We start from the raw sequence: 14,256 nt of genomic DNA, 5'->3' as shown, positions 1-14,256 counted from the left end.
CCACTATGGGGAGTTTTACAACTAAATTAAAGACAGGGGACACCTGGGGTGGCTCAGTGGTTGAGCATCTGCCTTTGGCCTGGGGTGCGATCCTGGGATCCGGGATCGAGTCCCGCATCGAGCTCGCTGCATGGAGCCTGCTTCTTCCCTCTGCCTGTGTCTCTGCCTCTCTCTGTGTCTCTCATGAACAAATAAAATCTTCAAAAAAAAAAAAAATTAATTAAAGACAGAAAGCCCAGTCGTGGAGGAGGACATCCTAACAAGTGCAGCTTGGCCGCCTTCTCCAGCCCTTAGGGAGCCCCATGGACACACCCATGGGGAGACCCGGCCTGCTGTGTGTCTTCATGTGTACAGATGAAGATGCACAAACCCCATCAGCCCCCAATCTCAGATGAGAACGTGTTTAACTCCTGTAGGTACGCCTCACACGCTTTCTATGTGAGACTGGGTGTTCATCACAGTCCAGCCCTTGGGGCTAGTAACTGGCTGCCATCAAGGGCTGAAGTGTGATCCCCCAAATTCTATTAACCTAACCTCCAGCAGCACCTCAGAACACCTTATTTCAAAGTTAAAATGAGGTCGTTGGGGGCCCTGATCCACTCGGTGTCCTTCTCAAGGGGGAGACCAGGACACGAAGATGCACACAGAGGGATGATGCTGTGAGCACCACCATGCAGCTGCGGGCCACGGAGGTGAGGGCTGTCCGCCTCTGCAGAGGCTCAAAGGGGCCAGGAGGGCCCTACCCAGTCTAGAAGGGAGTTCGAAAGAGAGCCCCACAGAGCAGGGTGGAAGAGGCAGGAGAGGTCAAGGCAGGGCATCCTGGGCAGGGCCAGCACAGCACATACCTGTGCACAGCTCTGAGCACGGCCCCCAGGCCCGTTCCCTAAAAAGAAATGCACACGTGTGTGTACGTGTCCAGGCACAAGCCTGGTGAGTGTCTGTGGGGTTTCTGGGTGGTGGAGTCAGAGCAGTTTGCTTCTCTTCTCTGTACCTTTAGCCATTACTCAACTTTGCCCCAATATGGACATTTGATCAAGAGAAAAAACAGCTCTTCAAGACAGGAGATGGCAACCCGTGCCATGGCCCCACAACTGGGAGCTCTCCCATGACCAAACCAGCTTGCTCACATCTTGACACCTGAAGCGAGCCCAGGGAGACCAACACAGCAGGACAGGGTGGCCAGGACCTGCACCTGCATCCCCTACCCACTCGAGCAGCCAGTGAAGCTTTAAAGCTCACAGCAGATGGACAAGCTCCAGCAAACCCGACCAGCATGGAGCCAGGAGACTCAGCCTAACTGCATGGCTTTTAAAAATGTGCATATTAACTACCTGAAATCATCAAAGCTATAGGAACACAAAAATAAACATACAAAATAAAGGCCAACATGGCCTGGCGCTTGGCAGAAATCCAGAAATAGGGCAGCTCGGGTGGCTCAGCGGTTTAGCGCCGCCTTCAGCACAGAGCGTGATCCTGGAGACCCGGGATCGAGTCCCACGTCCGGCTCCCTGCATGGAGCCTGCTGCTCCCTTTGCCTGTGTCTCTGCCTCTCTCTCTCTGTCTCTCATGAATAAATAAATAATCTTTAAAAAAAAAAAAAAAAAGAAAGAAATCCAGAAATAAACCTCAAGACCTCTCACAGTGGAGGGATGGCTATGTCCCACACACCGCACTGAGCCCTTATCAGCCAGTGTTCACACACAACCATAATGCACAGCAGATGCCACGAGGCCACATCTGCTCGAGGGGCCACCCTGCGCCTGTGGAGCTGTGCCGAAGGAGCTGTCCCGGAGCTGGGTGCTTACAGAGGAGCTCTGGTCACACTGCACTGCGGGGCGGGGCGGGGCAGCTAGGCAGGCACTGGGCTCGCTCACCCCGAGTGGACCCTGCAGCCTCCTCCCCACGGAGCCAGGCACACTGCTGGGTGCTTTTTTTAATACTTGGAATCCACATTCTCTTTAAATAAAGTTGATTATTTCCAGCCAACAATGTGTAAAAATAAGCCTCCTGTCATGTGCAGGTGCTCTGGGCCCCCTCGCTTTGTCATCCCTGACAGGCCTGTAGCCACACCCCTGCAGCTGCCAGGGAGTACACTGGGGGTGGGGGGTGGGGGGGGAGCATGAGTCAGCAGCCAGGCCTCCCTGCAGCACCCGCGTCTGAGGAGGCCATCAGGCCCATGGCAGGGTTCTGACCGCATTAAAGGAAAAGCCAGGCCAGGCTCTGGAGGCTAGTGCTGCGGGTGGCCCCAGCCAGCCCCACCTAGCATAGGTGGGAACTCTGCTCAGCCCCTCCCTCCCTCCCTCCCTTCCTCCATGGCCCTGTGCGTGGCAGGAACTGAAGGGCCTCCTGCCTTCCCCAGTTCAGAACAGCAGTGGCCAGGATGAAAAGTGGTGGGTGAAGGGGTCACAGCCCAACCTAAATGCTTCTGTGCAGAAGGCTTGACTGCACATGGGGCATGGGAACAGTGTATTACGGGGAGCCACGGGGCCCCCTTCAGGCCCCTCCCCAGGCTCTGGGAGTGGGGGTGGCTCCCCTGAGTGCACCCAGGGCCTGCCTGTGCATGTGCAGCCTGAGCGTGCGCACACAGAAGCAGTTCAACCTCTCCCTTCCCCGAGTACCTCTACCTTTCCTACCGGCCTTCTGCTCACTGGTCCCACCACCTCGGCTCCCAGACGGGAGCCACAGCAGGTGCAAACACAGGGATTCCTCTCTGGGTTCCTGTATTTCCCAAGCTGGAAGAGGTGAGCCCAACCCTGGAGGCTAATGCCCTGCTTCAGGAGCCTCACGAGGACCAGTCCTCCTAGAAGTGGGTCCACAGGCCCCGTCTCGCCAAGATATGACCGCCACGCTCCCCGTGCAGCTTGGAAAGGAAGGGTGGGGCTGCAGAGTCTGAGCACAGTGACCCGCCCAGAGGGCTCTGCAGCAGGTAGACCCACCTGCTCATAGCCTCTCTCCCCAGCAGCACGCACTCACCCTCCTGCTCCTCCCCCCCATTTCTTCCCAGCTCCTGGAACAGTGGGAGCCCATGGCATCGGGGGCCATGCTCCAGGCTCAGGTCCCTGCACACCAGGTCTGTGTGGTCCCGGAGTCTCCCTGACACCCACTGTTTCCCTCTTACCTGGGGTCACTGCCCCCTCACACTTGGTCTTGGTTCAATGCATTCTCACCTGAAAGTCAGTCTGCCTAAGGACACAGGCTTAGCAGTCCACTCTTCCAAGGAAGGGAGGCTTTCTGGCCCTCTGCAGCACTCAGGGGAGACAAGCTGTGTATCCTACCCTTCAACTCTTTAAATCCAGTTTCAATAATTTTCTTTCCACCTAGCATCTACCGGAAGTCGGTCTTCCCAGATGGGAATGGCTCACACTCCCATCTCACAGGAACCAGAGCCTGAGCTCCCCTGTCCTGAGAAAGGACACCATTCAAGATGAGTAGGGTCCCAAGAAAGGGACACACAAGCCCCCAAGGGGCCCCTGCTGGCCAAAGATAGGACATCAAAAAAGAACAATGTCAGAGTGCCTGGCAGGTGTCCAACTCTTGATTTCAGAACAGGTCACAATCTCAGGGTTTTGAGATCAAGCCTCGTGCTGGGCATGGAGTCTGCTTGGGGCTCTCTGCCCCCCCCCCCAAAAGTGTCCACAAAAGACTGAAATGTGTCATGTATCCAAAGGTCCAGAAGCTCATGAAACAAAAGCCCATCAGTCCCCTTGATGAGAGTACTCGATCTGAAAATTAATTGATTCTGCAGGAACCAGAGTTTCAGAAAGCCAAGTTCCTCCATGAGGACTCTAGACAATAAATGAAGAAGGTACACGAACATGAGAAAATCACCATTTTGTAACCTGCACTGGAAACCTGCTTCTGGGCAGTTCTTGGTGGCCACTGGTACTGGCTGAAGGGCTGACGGCAATGGGAGGGCCTGCCCATGGAATGGTCCAGAACACCAATGTCCACAATGCCAGACACCCGGCGGTTCCTGCGAGGTCCTGATCTTTGTGATAACCCCCAACATGGGGCCTAAAACCCAGTGCATCACACCAGGGTACGGGTCACCGGGATCATGAATGTGCTGGTTGCCAACTGCAGAATGTGGGAAAGTGTAACAAAGTTCCAAGTTTCTTTACAAATCAATAGCAAGACATTAGGGGCACCTGGGGGGCTCAGTGGATGAAGACACTACCTTCAGCTCAGGTCATGATCTCAGGATCCAAAAAGAAAAAAGCAGCAAGAGATTAAAGAGGGAAGTGGAGGTACTCTAAATCAGGAGGCTTAGAAGATGCAGCAACCAAACACCACACTGGGACCTGCTGGAACGCTGATCTGAAAAACGCACCCTGAGAAGGCACTCTGAGACCATCAGGAAGTGAACACAGACAGGGCATCAGGTGACTGTATGAAATTCATGACAGTTACATTAAAGCTTCAGTCTTTTTTTTTTTTTACTGAAGTATGTATGGGTGACATTTCATGATTTCTAGATTTGTCAAAACCAAAACAAAGTCTGGGGTAGGGAGAGAGATGAAACAGGGATGGAATGCCAGGTGAGGAAACAGGAAAGCTTTGTGGGTGCTGACCGTGTGGTTCTCTTCCTTTGTGGAATTATGAAAACCTGGGGTGGGGGTGGGGGTGGCAGGACAGGTGTCCTGTCCTGCCTGTGCACCCAGCTGGGGGAAGCATCCTGCCGAGAGGTCGCCTTCGGATTTCCAAGGCTGCTCCACAACCCAGCCCAGCAGCATGCCAGGAGGGTCCCTGCCGACCCCCAGGTCCCTGCCCACCAAGCACACGGAGACAGAGTCCCAGTGCAACCTACACTCCTGTTCCCGTGTGTCCACGCTTACTGGACACATCCCCTCACTTCTGTGACACTCCTGCCAAGGCTTCTGTTGGTGCTTTCCCTGGTTTGCATAAGGGCCCTATAATCGTGGGAAAAGAACTCTGTTGGCTTCACAGTTCACAAACACCTTCTCCTGGCATGTAAGTGCTCTTCATACTTTCCTCACAATGTCTTGTTTAACACAAGCCACAGCTCTGGCATCAAACGTCGCCTGGAGCCCTCCCACATGGAGGTCCCTCCCGTGGCCCACCAAAGCGTGAGGGGCACAGAGGGACCGGTGGGGACAGGACTAGCTAGCCGGCCTCCTCCAGGGACTTCCACGGCACTGATGCCTGCAGCCAGTAGCAACCACCCACTCTGCTCACCCAGAGACTCTGCCCACCACTGTCAGGACTGAATACAAAATTCTGTAACAAGTATATTTTGATAATCTGCTTTTAACATTTTAGTTTTGTAGCACAATTAAAAATATCAGATGATTCTTTATTTACCCAAAATAAATGAAGGTGCGGGAAGTCCCTTATAGAATGCCCAGGAATGATTTGATAGGCTTTTTTAAATAGATTTTTAAATTTATTTATTCAAAACAGACACAGGGAGAGAAAGAGGCAGAGACACAGGCAGAGGGAGAAGCAGGGTCCCTGCAGGGAGTCCGACGTGGGACTACCAACCACTGAGTCACCCAGCTGTCCCTCTTTGATAGATTTTAATGCAAATTACAGGAATACCTGAGACAATCTGTATAGATGATCAGCCAACGTAATAAACACCATCAGTATTTACCGCACGCTGTTATAATGAATTGACAATGAAAGTGCGGTATAGTGAGACTTTTTCTTACATCATGTCAATTATTTTAGCAAGCGAAAGAGCATTCCAGATATTTCACAAGCACAGGATTGTAAAATACACATCTTCCAACGAAAACGAGATAACCTGCTACACAAACACATCAAGTGAACGCTGAACTCCTTCCTTTAACTCAGTTCTCCTTCCCTCGTCATCCAAGATCAAACAAGTCACGACCAGCTCTACTACTCCATTTCTCAACAGACAGCCCAACAGACAAACGACTACACTTGAGAGAACCCCAGTGGGCCCTCCCACATCCACCTGCCGGAGGGACACGGCCTGCAACACAGCCACAGGGCCAAACATGCAGAGCACATGCAGAGAAGCCAGGGTGCCAGGAGGCCTGGTGAGGGATGACCCAGTGTGACAACGCTGCCCTAAACCCACGGGACACCTCTCCCCACCCCACCCCCACGACAGCAGCACGCGCTCCCCCATGATGTCAACTCAGTCGGCTTTACACCCAGCCTCCCAACCACTCCTCACGCTGGGAGCTGCAGTGCCCACCTCTCCTGCATTGCCCTGACCCAGCCGCTCACTCTCACGGGGTCAGCAGTCCAATCCTCCGAAGACAGATGGATCCCACGGACAGTGGCCCCGGAGGAGAGCTCTGAACAGACTGTGACATCAGTACAGCAGGCCCGGGGAACCCCGGGGGGCCAAGCAGCTGGCATGCAGAGGGTGTTCCTGCCGATCCACCCGCCCCTGCCCCCCAGAATCCCTGAGCATTTTCCCAGCAGACTGGTCTACAACCGGGCCCCTGGGCACACAGCTCCTTCACTTCTGTGAGCAGGTGAGTCGCACCTGTCATCACCATTCTGTAAAGCACTCAAGAAACTGTAAGGTTAAATGAACATGTTTGCCAGGACATGTTAACATTTAGGGGTAGAGGAGCCTCCTTCATCCACGATCCCAGGAAGATGAAGAGTCGATTATCTCAAAATAAGTTATACTGTTTTTAAACTTGCCTGGATTTGGTCTGATTCTGCAAACAAAACATGTGTTCTCGACACATAAGCATTAGAAACAAATATAGAAACAAGACCCAGTCAAAAGTAGGAAAAAGGTTTAATTCAGGCTTTAAAATAAAAAAAAAAAATTAAGTCAGGAATTCTTAGTTCAAACTGTTATCACAAAGTTAAGACAAAGTTAAGTTTTAAAAATTATTTTCTAAATTGAAAAACAAGCTTAAAAAGTAACCAATGCATACTGCAGAAGCCCCAAGGTCTAGCGAACTGGGACATGAGCCCCCTTAGGGAGAGAACCAGCGCTAAGTGCAGGGAGGGGCGAGGCGCGTGCCCAGGAGGAGGGGGCTGTCCCCACCCCCACACCCCGGGGGGCACCGGGGGCAGGGACACATCTGTGTGGCCACCCTCTCACCGCAAGAGGACACTGAGCCTGGAGATAAGAAGAGCGGGTTATTTAAAGAGCAGCAGCAACAGTCCCCCTCAGAAAACAGAGAGCTTGTGGAAATGAGTAACGATAGTGAAGAAAAAGCCAACTCAACACGAGGACCAGCAGATAAAAACGCATGAACTTCATGGGAAAAAAACAAAAACAGGGCACCTGGGTTGCTCAGTAGGTGAGTGTCTGCCTTCAGCTCAGGTCACGATCCAGATCGAGCCATTCGTCAGGCTCCCTGCTCAGCGGGTAGTCTGCTGCTCCCTCTGTCTCTGCCCCTGCTTGTGCTCACACTCTCTTTCAAATACAATCTTAAAAGAACAAACCAAAACCCAAACAGAAAGAATATAGAAGAAGCTGGGGCGCAGCTAAAGAGGAGAGAAAGTAGAGGGGAGGCAAGAACCAGAAAAAAGGTAAGGAACGTCAGTGAGTTGCAGAATGGGCATCTGACCCGGAGCCACACCTGTGCATTCTGAGGACCCCAGGAAGGCAAAGCTGCCTGCCCAGGGCAAGAGGCACCGCCAACCCGAGGTGCCCCAGATCCGAAGCGAGACCCAGGCGTCCTGCGTGGTGCCCAGGGCTCTCCTCCCTTCAGCGCCAGAGTCCCACTCGGTCTCGGGCAAACCATCTGCCCGTGGCACTGAAAGTCCCTTATCCCAAGATCGTCTGGATCCCAGGAAATCAGGGAAGCTAGGAGTTCCCAACAGCTTCCTCTCAGGGTCACTGCCTCTAGAAGGCAGTAGAGGATGTTCCAATCGAGGACAGCAGAAGGAAGAGGCCCCCAGCTCCCGTCACACTTAATGGTGAGCCTGAGCACTGTGCCCAGGAATGGGGGCCAGAACAGGGGCCACTCTCAAGCTTCTACTTAGTGTTGTGCCAGAGGCACCAGGCAGGGCAACAAGGCAAGAAACTAAACAAGCGAAATGCACTCAAATTGCATCAGATGGTACAACCTTGTGTAAATACATAAAATCCTTAAGAATCTACTAAATCTTTAATTAGAGTTAAGTTAAACGAAGTTGCAACTTACAAAACCAATGTGCAAAAATCAACTGTACTTCTATACAGCAGCAACAAACAACTTGAGAGGCATTAAGAAAACAATTCCATTTACAACAGCATCAAAGGGGTGCCCAGTGGCTCAGTCCACACTGCATTCGATCTGGATCTCTAGCCTATGAATGCAAACCCCATGCTGGATGTACGGATTACTTAATGAAGTCTTTAAAAAAAAGAATAAGGGGGCAGCCCCAGTGGCACAGCGGTTTAGCGCCGCCTTCAGTCCGGGGTGTGATCCTGGAGACCCGGGATCAAGTCCCATGTTGGGCTCCCTGCATGGAGTCTGCTTCTCCCTCTGCCTGTATCTCTGCCTCTCTCTCTGTGTCTCTCACGAATAAATAAGTAAAATCCTTAAAAAAAAAAAAAAAAAAAGAATAAAATGCTCAGGAACAAATTTAACAGAAAAAAAAAAAAAAAAACACAAAACTGAATCTCCAACAAAACGTGGTGAAAAGAACCAAAGAAGAACAAATAAGATAAAAAAGTATTTCGGGGATCCCTGGGTGGTGCAGCGGTTTGGCGCCTGCCTTTGGCCCAGGGCGCGATCCTGGAGACCCGGGATCGAATCCCACATCGGGCTCCAGGTGCATGGAGCCTGCTTCTCCCTCTGCCTATGTCTCTGCCTCTCTCTCTCTCTCTATCATTAAAAAAAAAAAAAAAAAAAAAAGTATCTCAAGTTCATGGGCTAAAAGACATACCATATGAAGAGGGCAACACTCCCCAAATAGATTCACGGCCAGTGCAGTACCTACCAGTTCCTGCAACTGGCTTCTGTGCAGAAATGGACAAGCTGATCCTAAAATCTACATGGAAATATAAGGACAGAGCAGCCAAAACAGGGCGCCTGGGTGGTGCAGTCGGTTATACGCCCAACTGGATCTCTGCTCAGGTCATGATCTTAGATCCCAAGATCGAGCACCACAGCAGGATCCGTGATCAGTGGGAAGTCTGCTTGAGAGTCCCTCTCCCTCTGCCCTCCACCTATAGAATGGGCTTGTTCTCTCTCTCTCAAAAAAAAAGAAAAACTGCCATAAAGATCCGGAAAGAGGAAAATCAATCGGAAGACCCAGACTTCCCAATCTCAAAGCTTACTAACGGCCACAGTGCTCCACACAGTACAGTACTAGTGTAAGGACAAACAGAGAGATTCAACAGATTAAGACTGAGGGTGCAAAAATAAACTCCTAAGTTCAAGGCCAACTGCTTCTCCACAAGGAAACCAAGTCCATTAAATGAGGGAAGAACAGTCTTTTCAAGAAATGGTGCCGGAACTACTGGATATCCACATGAACCACGGCCTCAGACACACAGAAGGGAACTCAGAAAAGGCAGAGAATGCAAGAGCCAAGATTATAGAACTCTTTAAAGAAAATACCAAGATAAAAAAAAAAAAAAAGAGAAAGAAAGAAAGAAAGAAAGAAAGAAAGAAAGAAAGAAAGAAAGAAAGAGAAAATACCAAGATCTTGGGCTAGACAATAGTTTCTTAAATACAACACCATGCACATGCAAGAAAAAAAAAAATGCGATAAATCACATCTCATCAAAATTAAAGACTTTGTACATCAAAGGATACCATCAAGAAGAGAAAAGGGAACTCACTGAATGAGAGAAGATACTGGCAAATCATTTATCTGATAAGGGTGTCGTATCCAGAATATATAAAGAACCCTTCTAACAATAAAAAGATAACCCAATTAAAAAAATGAGTAAAGGGTCTGAATAGGCCTTTCTCCAAAGAAGATATACAAATGGTCAATAAGCACATGAAAAAAAAAAAAAAAAACACAGTATTTGTAGTCACTGGGAAATGCTAATCTGAACCATTAGGATGGCTATAACCACAAAGATAATAACAAGTGCTGACAAGGCTGCAGAGAAACTGGAACCTCCACATAGTGCTGGTGCACAAGGGGCAGCTGCTCTGGAAGTCTGGTGGCAAATCCGAAGGCTAAACACAGAGCTACTGTAAGACTCCAATATCCACCCCTAGGAGTGTGCACAAGAGAAGTGAAAACGGCATCCATGCAGATACGAGTACACAAATATTCACAGCACCATGACTCATACAGACAACCCACACATCCATTAAACAGTGACCTAATAGATGGCAGTGCATCCACGCAATGAAGTCCTTCTCAGCCGGCACAAGGAACGAGGTCCTGGTACTTGCTACAAAGATGGATGAACCTAGAAAACACTATGTTGAGTGACAGAAGCATAATTCCAAGTACACAAAATGTCACAACTGGCAAAACTATAGACTGACAGAGTAGGATGGTGGTTACCTAGGGCCGGGAGTTAGTGGGGAAATGGGGAGAGCAGCTCTTTTTAGGATAATAATGATGTGCTAGAATGAGACACTGAGGCTGGCTGTGCAGGCTTATAAATACACTAAAAACACTGAACTGTACCTGATAAAGGGTACTTTCACAGAACCTGGACCATGTGTCGATTTTTAAAAGCTGTGTGTGTGTGTCTACATGTGAGCACGCAAGGAAGATACGTGAGGAGATTATCCGCGGTATATACTATCAGCTACAGAATTAGGGAAGGAATTTATTTTTACACATATATATTTGTAATTCACCTGTTACAGTGGCCAAGTATTTTCCAATGGTTAAAATGATCTAGTCAACTGCAAAGGTAATTTTTTAATTGGAAATTCAACAAGATACTAATAGTGATGAAACCTGAATAATTTTGTTTTCCAAATTTTCTAGAACTTGCTTTTATTATTTCATAATTAATTAACTACTTCCCTAACTGTCAGAAGCCGTAAAACACAGTAGGAAAGATGCCCTTCCTAAAGGCAACATACACAAGAAGTATCTGGGTATCAACTGATCTCAGGACACACGAAATCTGTACTTGCTTCTCCAGGGTAACTTTCTGTACCTGAGTATACCGGGAGAAGAAAACGAAACCACAAACAATGCACTGATACACCAGTGCTCAACAGCATAAATAATGAGAGGAAACCAGTAATATTCCCCAAGTTAACATGCAGTTTTACCGTGACAGCAGCTAAACACCCCAAGGGCATAAGATAGAAGTTAACTCTGTCAGGTGATGATCAATTTTAAAGGAATCAAATGATACTGAAGAATAGTCTCGACCCTTTCATAGACAACAGAATGGTACATCCATTCCACGACATGAAGGGAGACAAATTTCTAAAATTCTAAAAAATTCTAAAAAACATAAAGGAAATGACCAAAAACAAGACATGTGCGAGAAGATGCCCACACGGTTCCGTGGATCAACTGGAAACAGGAAAGCAGTGCCTAAGGACGTACAGGAGATGTTAGCTGTAAACCCCACCGAACCAGCGCCGGAATCCAGGCACTCGAGCCACAAAGGGAAGCAAACACCAAGGGTAAATCATTGTGTCAAAAGCATCACCGGTCTTCTCAGCACAGCGGCACAAAGTAAGCATGAGGCACCGCTGCAAGGCTCCCGTGGCCTCTGAAGCCTCTCATCATTCCCAGTGACTCTCTAGGGACAGGTGGACAGCACCCCACCCTTGACCACAAGCCCCTTTCAAAAGCAACAGTGTATGTAACACCCACTACGAGCAAAGCTAGACTAAGAAAAAAAACCCACAGGAAGAAAAAGCAGCTTTCAGCACTGATGCCTGGTGACCCTGGTCGTCTCCCCCAAGGACGCCAGGGAACCAGCAGCCTCCAACAGCAGGAGTGCAGCATGAAAATGAAGGGCAGAAGGACCTGATGCTTTAACTTTGTAGGGAAAAGAAAGACCCGGCGTTGAAGTGTCGGGTGCAGAGGAAGCTCCAATTCACACCGCGTTCACACACAGCAAGCACACTCCCTGGGCAGTGACTCCATGACCCAACGGTGGCCACCAGCCCAGCCGTTTTCCTCTCGTGTCTTCCAAGCTGCGTGGACAGTGCCCTCACTCTCCCAGCCACCACAGCCCCTCGGCCGGCCTCCCAGGGAAGGCCCTCCTGCCCACTGGGCTCCCTGCCGCCCAGAACAGAGGGAAGGAGCGAGGCCCGAGGCCAGGAGCAGAGCCCAGAGAGCTGGGCCGCAGCGGCTCCTGGGGGCCACGGGGAAGCTGCCAGCCCCCACGACGAGCAGGTGAGGCCAGGGCTGGGGGAGCGAACAGCCCAGAGCTCAGGCCTGGCCGTTCAGCAGGCTGCCTCCGAGTACCAGCTGCAGCACTGTGGGCCACGACCACCGGCAGGGTGGGCAACACCGGAGCCCTCGTGGCCCTGAGCCAGGGGTCTCCACAGACACATGCGCGCATGTGCAGGAAGGGACACAGAAATGTCCCCACCTGTGTCCTTGAGGATGTGTCAAGTCACTTCATCACAGAGCTACATACGTTTTGCTTACAAACAACACATTTCATGAACTGCTGTGAAATTTCATACAAAAAGCTTAACATCCAGGACGAATCAACCCTCCCGTGCGTCCTCAGCACACCCCCTACAGATCTACAGATCACCGGCAGGTGAGCATATGGCTGCTCCTGCACCAGCACCCTAGAATGACCGTGTCTCTGGAAAGATTCCCAAGTGAGAAAAACTCACCCATACATGACCTCAACTCCTCATGGAGTAAAGCACCTAGGGGAGATCAGTCCGCCCTGCAAAGAGCAAAGCCCAGGCCGAGAGGCAGCTCTAAAAGGTCAGGAGCCACCTTCCTCTGCCCCACGCCTTCTGCACATGCTGCCAGGCGCAGGCAGGTGGAAGCCTGTTACAGCTGATCTGAGCCTTGATCCCAGCTCCAGTGTAAATAGAAACCCTAACATTTTTTTGCCTGGTCTCCGTACAGGGTAAATGTCCCAGGCATACAACTATGTGTAAATGTATTTGATTCCCGCCTCCACAAAAAGTTCACCACCTTTCTGAGAAGTCCTAGCAAGTCCAGCATTGCTGAGATGACCTCGCTGGGAGCCTCTAGGTGATAAACAGCAGGGCTGCAAAATAGTTCTCATAAAAAGAGCACTGGTCGAGCAGGGTTAAGAGCATTTACGAGGAAGCCTAGTTTTCACATTTTAAATAAACGGACACTAAGCCGCTCTCCAGGGGAGCCACCTCAGGAGGTAAAGGTAAGGTTCTGAAGAGGGAAACAAGTCCCAGGGAAGGACACTGCTGCCTGCCGACTGGGGCACGCAAGAGGAGCAGTGTCCCCTGGGCTCTGCCCAGTGCTGGACACCATGGTGGCAGCTCGGTCAAGGCCAAGTGCTACATGCAGGGCTCCACAGAGCTCCAGGCTGAGGGCTGTCAGCAGAAAACTGTGCTGGTCCGCCAGCACACCTGGCAGCCCACTGCCCTGGCCCTGACCCAGATCCAGGGGCCCTGGCCAGGCCTGTCCCCAGGAGGTCCCACAGCGAGCTGAGGCTCTTGCCCGGGTACCTCACAACTCCACTCCTCTCCCTAAACGCAGCCCCTGCGTTTCATTAAAAAAATGCCACTGGGACCACGCTTACCTAGACACGGGCCTCACATGCACACACAGCAAAAGGGTCCAAGGCATGAATATAACAGTAACGCCACACAAGGTTATTTCCACAAAATTAGAAAACAAGGCATACAAATGGGGAAACAGGTGAAATCCTTCATTGCCTCAAGATAGAGAAACCTTTCTAACTCAAAATCCAGAAACATTAAAAAAATATATATACATATATAAAAAAAAAGACTGATACATTTTTTAACATTTTAAAAATTAAACACCTTTACAAGAAAAAAAACCACCTTTGCTTGGAAAAAAATATATATTACTTTTTTAAAAATATTTTATTTATTCAGGAGAGACAGACAGCGAGAGAGAGGCAGACAACAAGCAGAGGGAGAAGCAGGCTCCATGCAGGGAGCCCGACGTGGAACTCGATCCACATCTCCAGGACCACGCCCTGGGCCGAAGGCAGGCGCCAAACCGCTGAGCCATCCAGGGATCCCCCCAAAAACATGTATTACTGATGAAGATCTAATTTCTAAGAAACTGAAAGACAAAATAACAAAGTCCCACAAAAAATGTGCAGAAAACAAAGAGCACATTCTTGAAGATACAGCAAGAAAATACCGCCTCATACATAATACAAGCAACAAGCATCAAAACGTTAGCATGCCCCTCTTTTGGGCAAGG

General features: G+C 50.1%; 1 protein-coding gene across 1 annotated transcript in view; it reads right to left on the bottom strand.

The window, feature by feature from the left end:
* Window positions 1–14,256, bottom strand: part of NUDCD3 (NudC domain containing 3) — a 58,091-nt gene that overhangs the window by 23,100 nt on the left and 20,735 nt on the right. The window lies entirely within an intron of this gene.

This window comes from Vulpes vulpes, chromosome 7 (genome assembly GCF_048418805.1).
Source record: "Vulpes vulpes isolate BD-2025 chromosome 7, VulVul3, whole genome shotgun sequence".
Classification (NCBI taxonomy): Eukaryota; Metazoa; Chordata; class Mammalia; order Carnivora; family Canidae; genus Vulpes; species Vulpes vulpes.
This window is presented reverse-complemented; position numbering and strand designations above follow the sequence as displayed.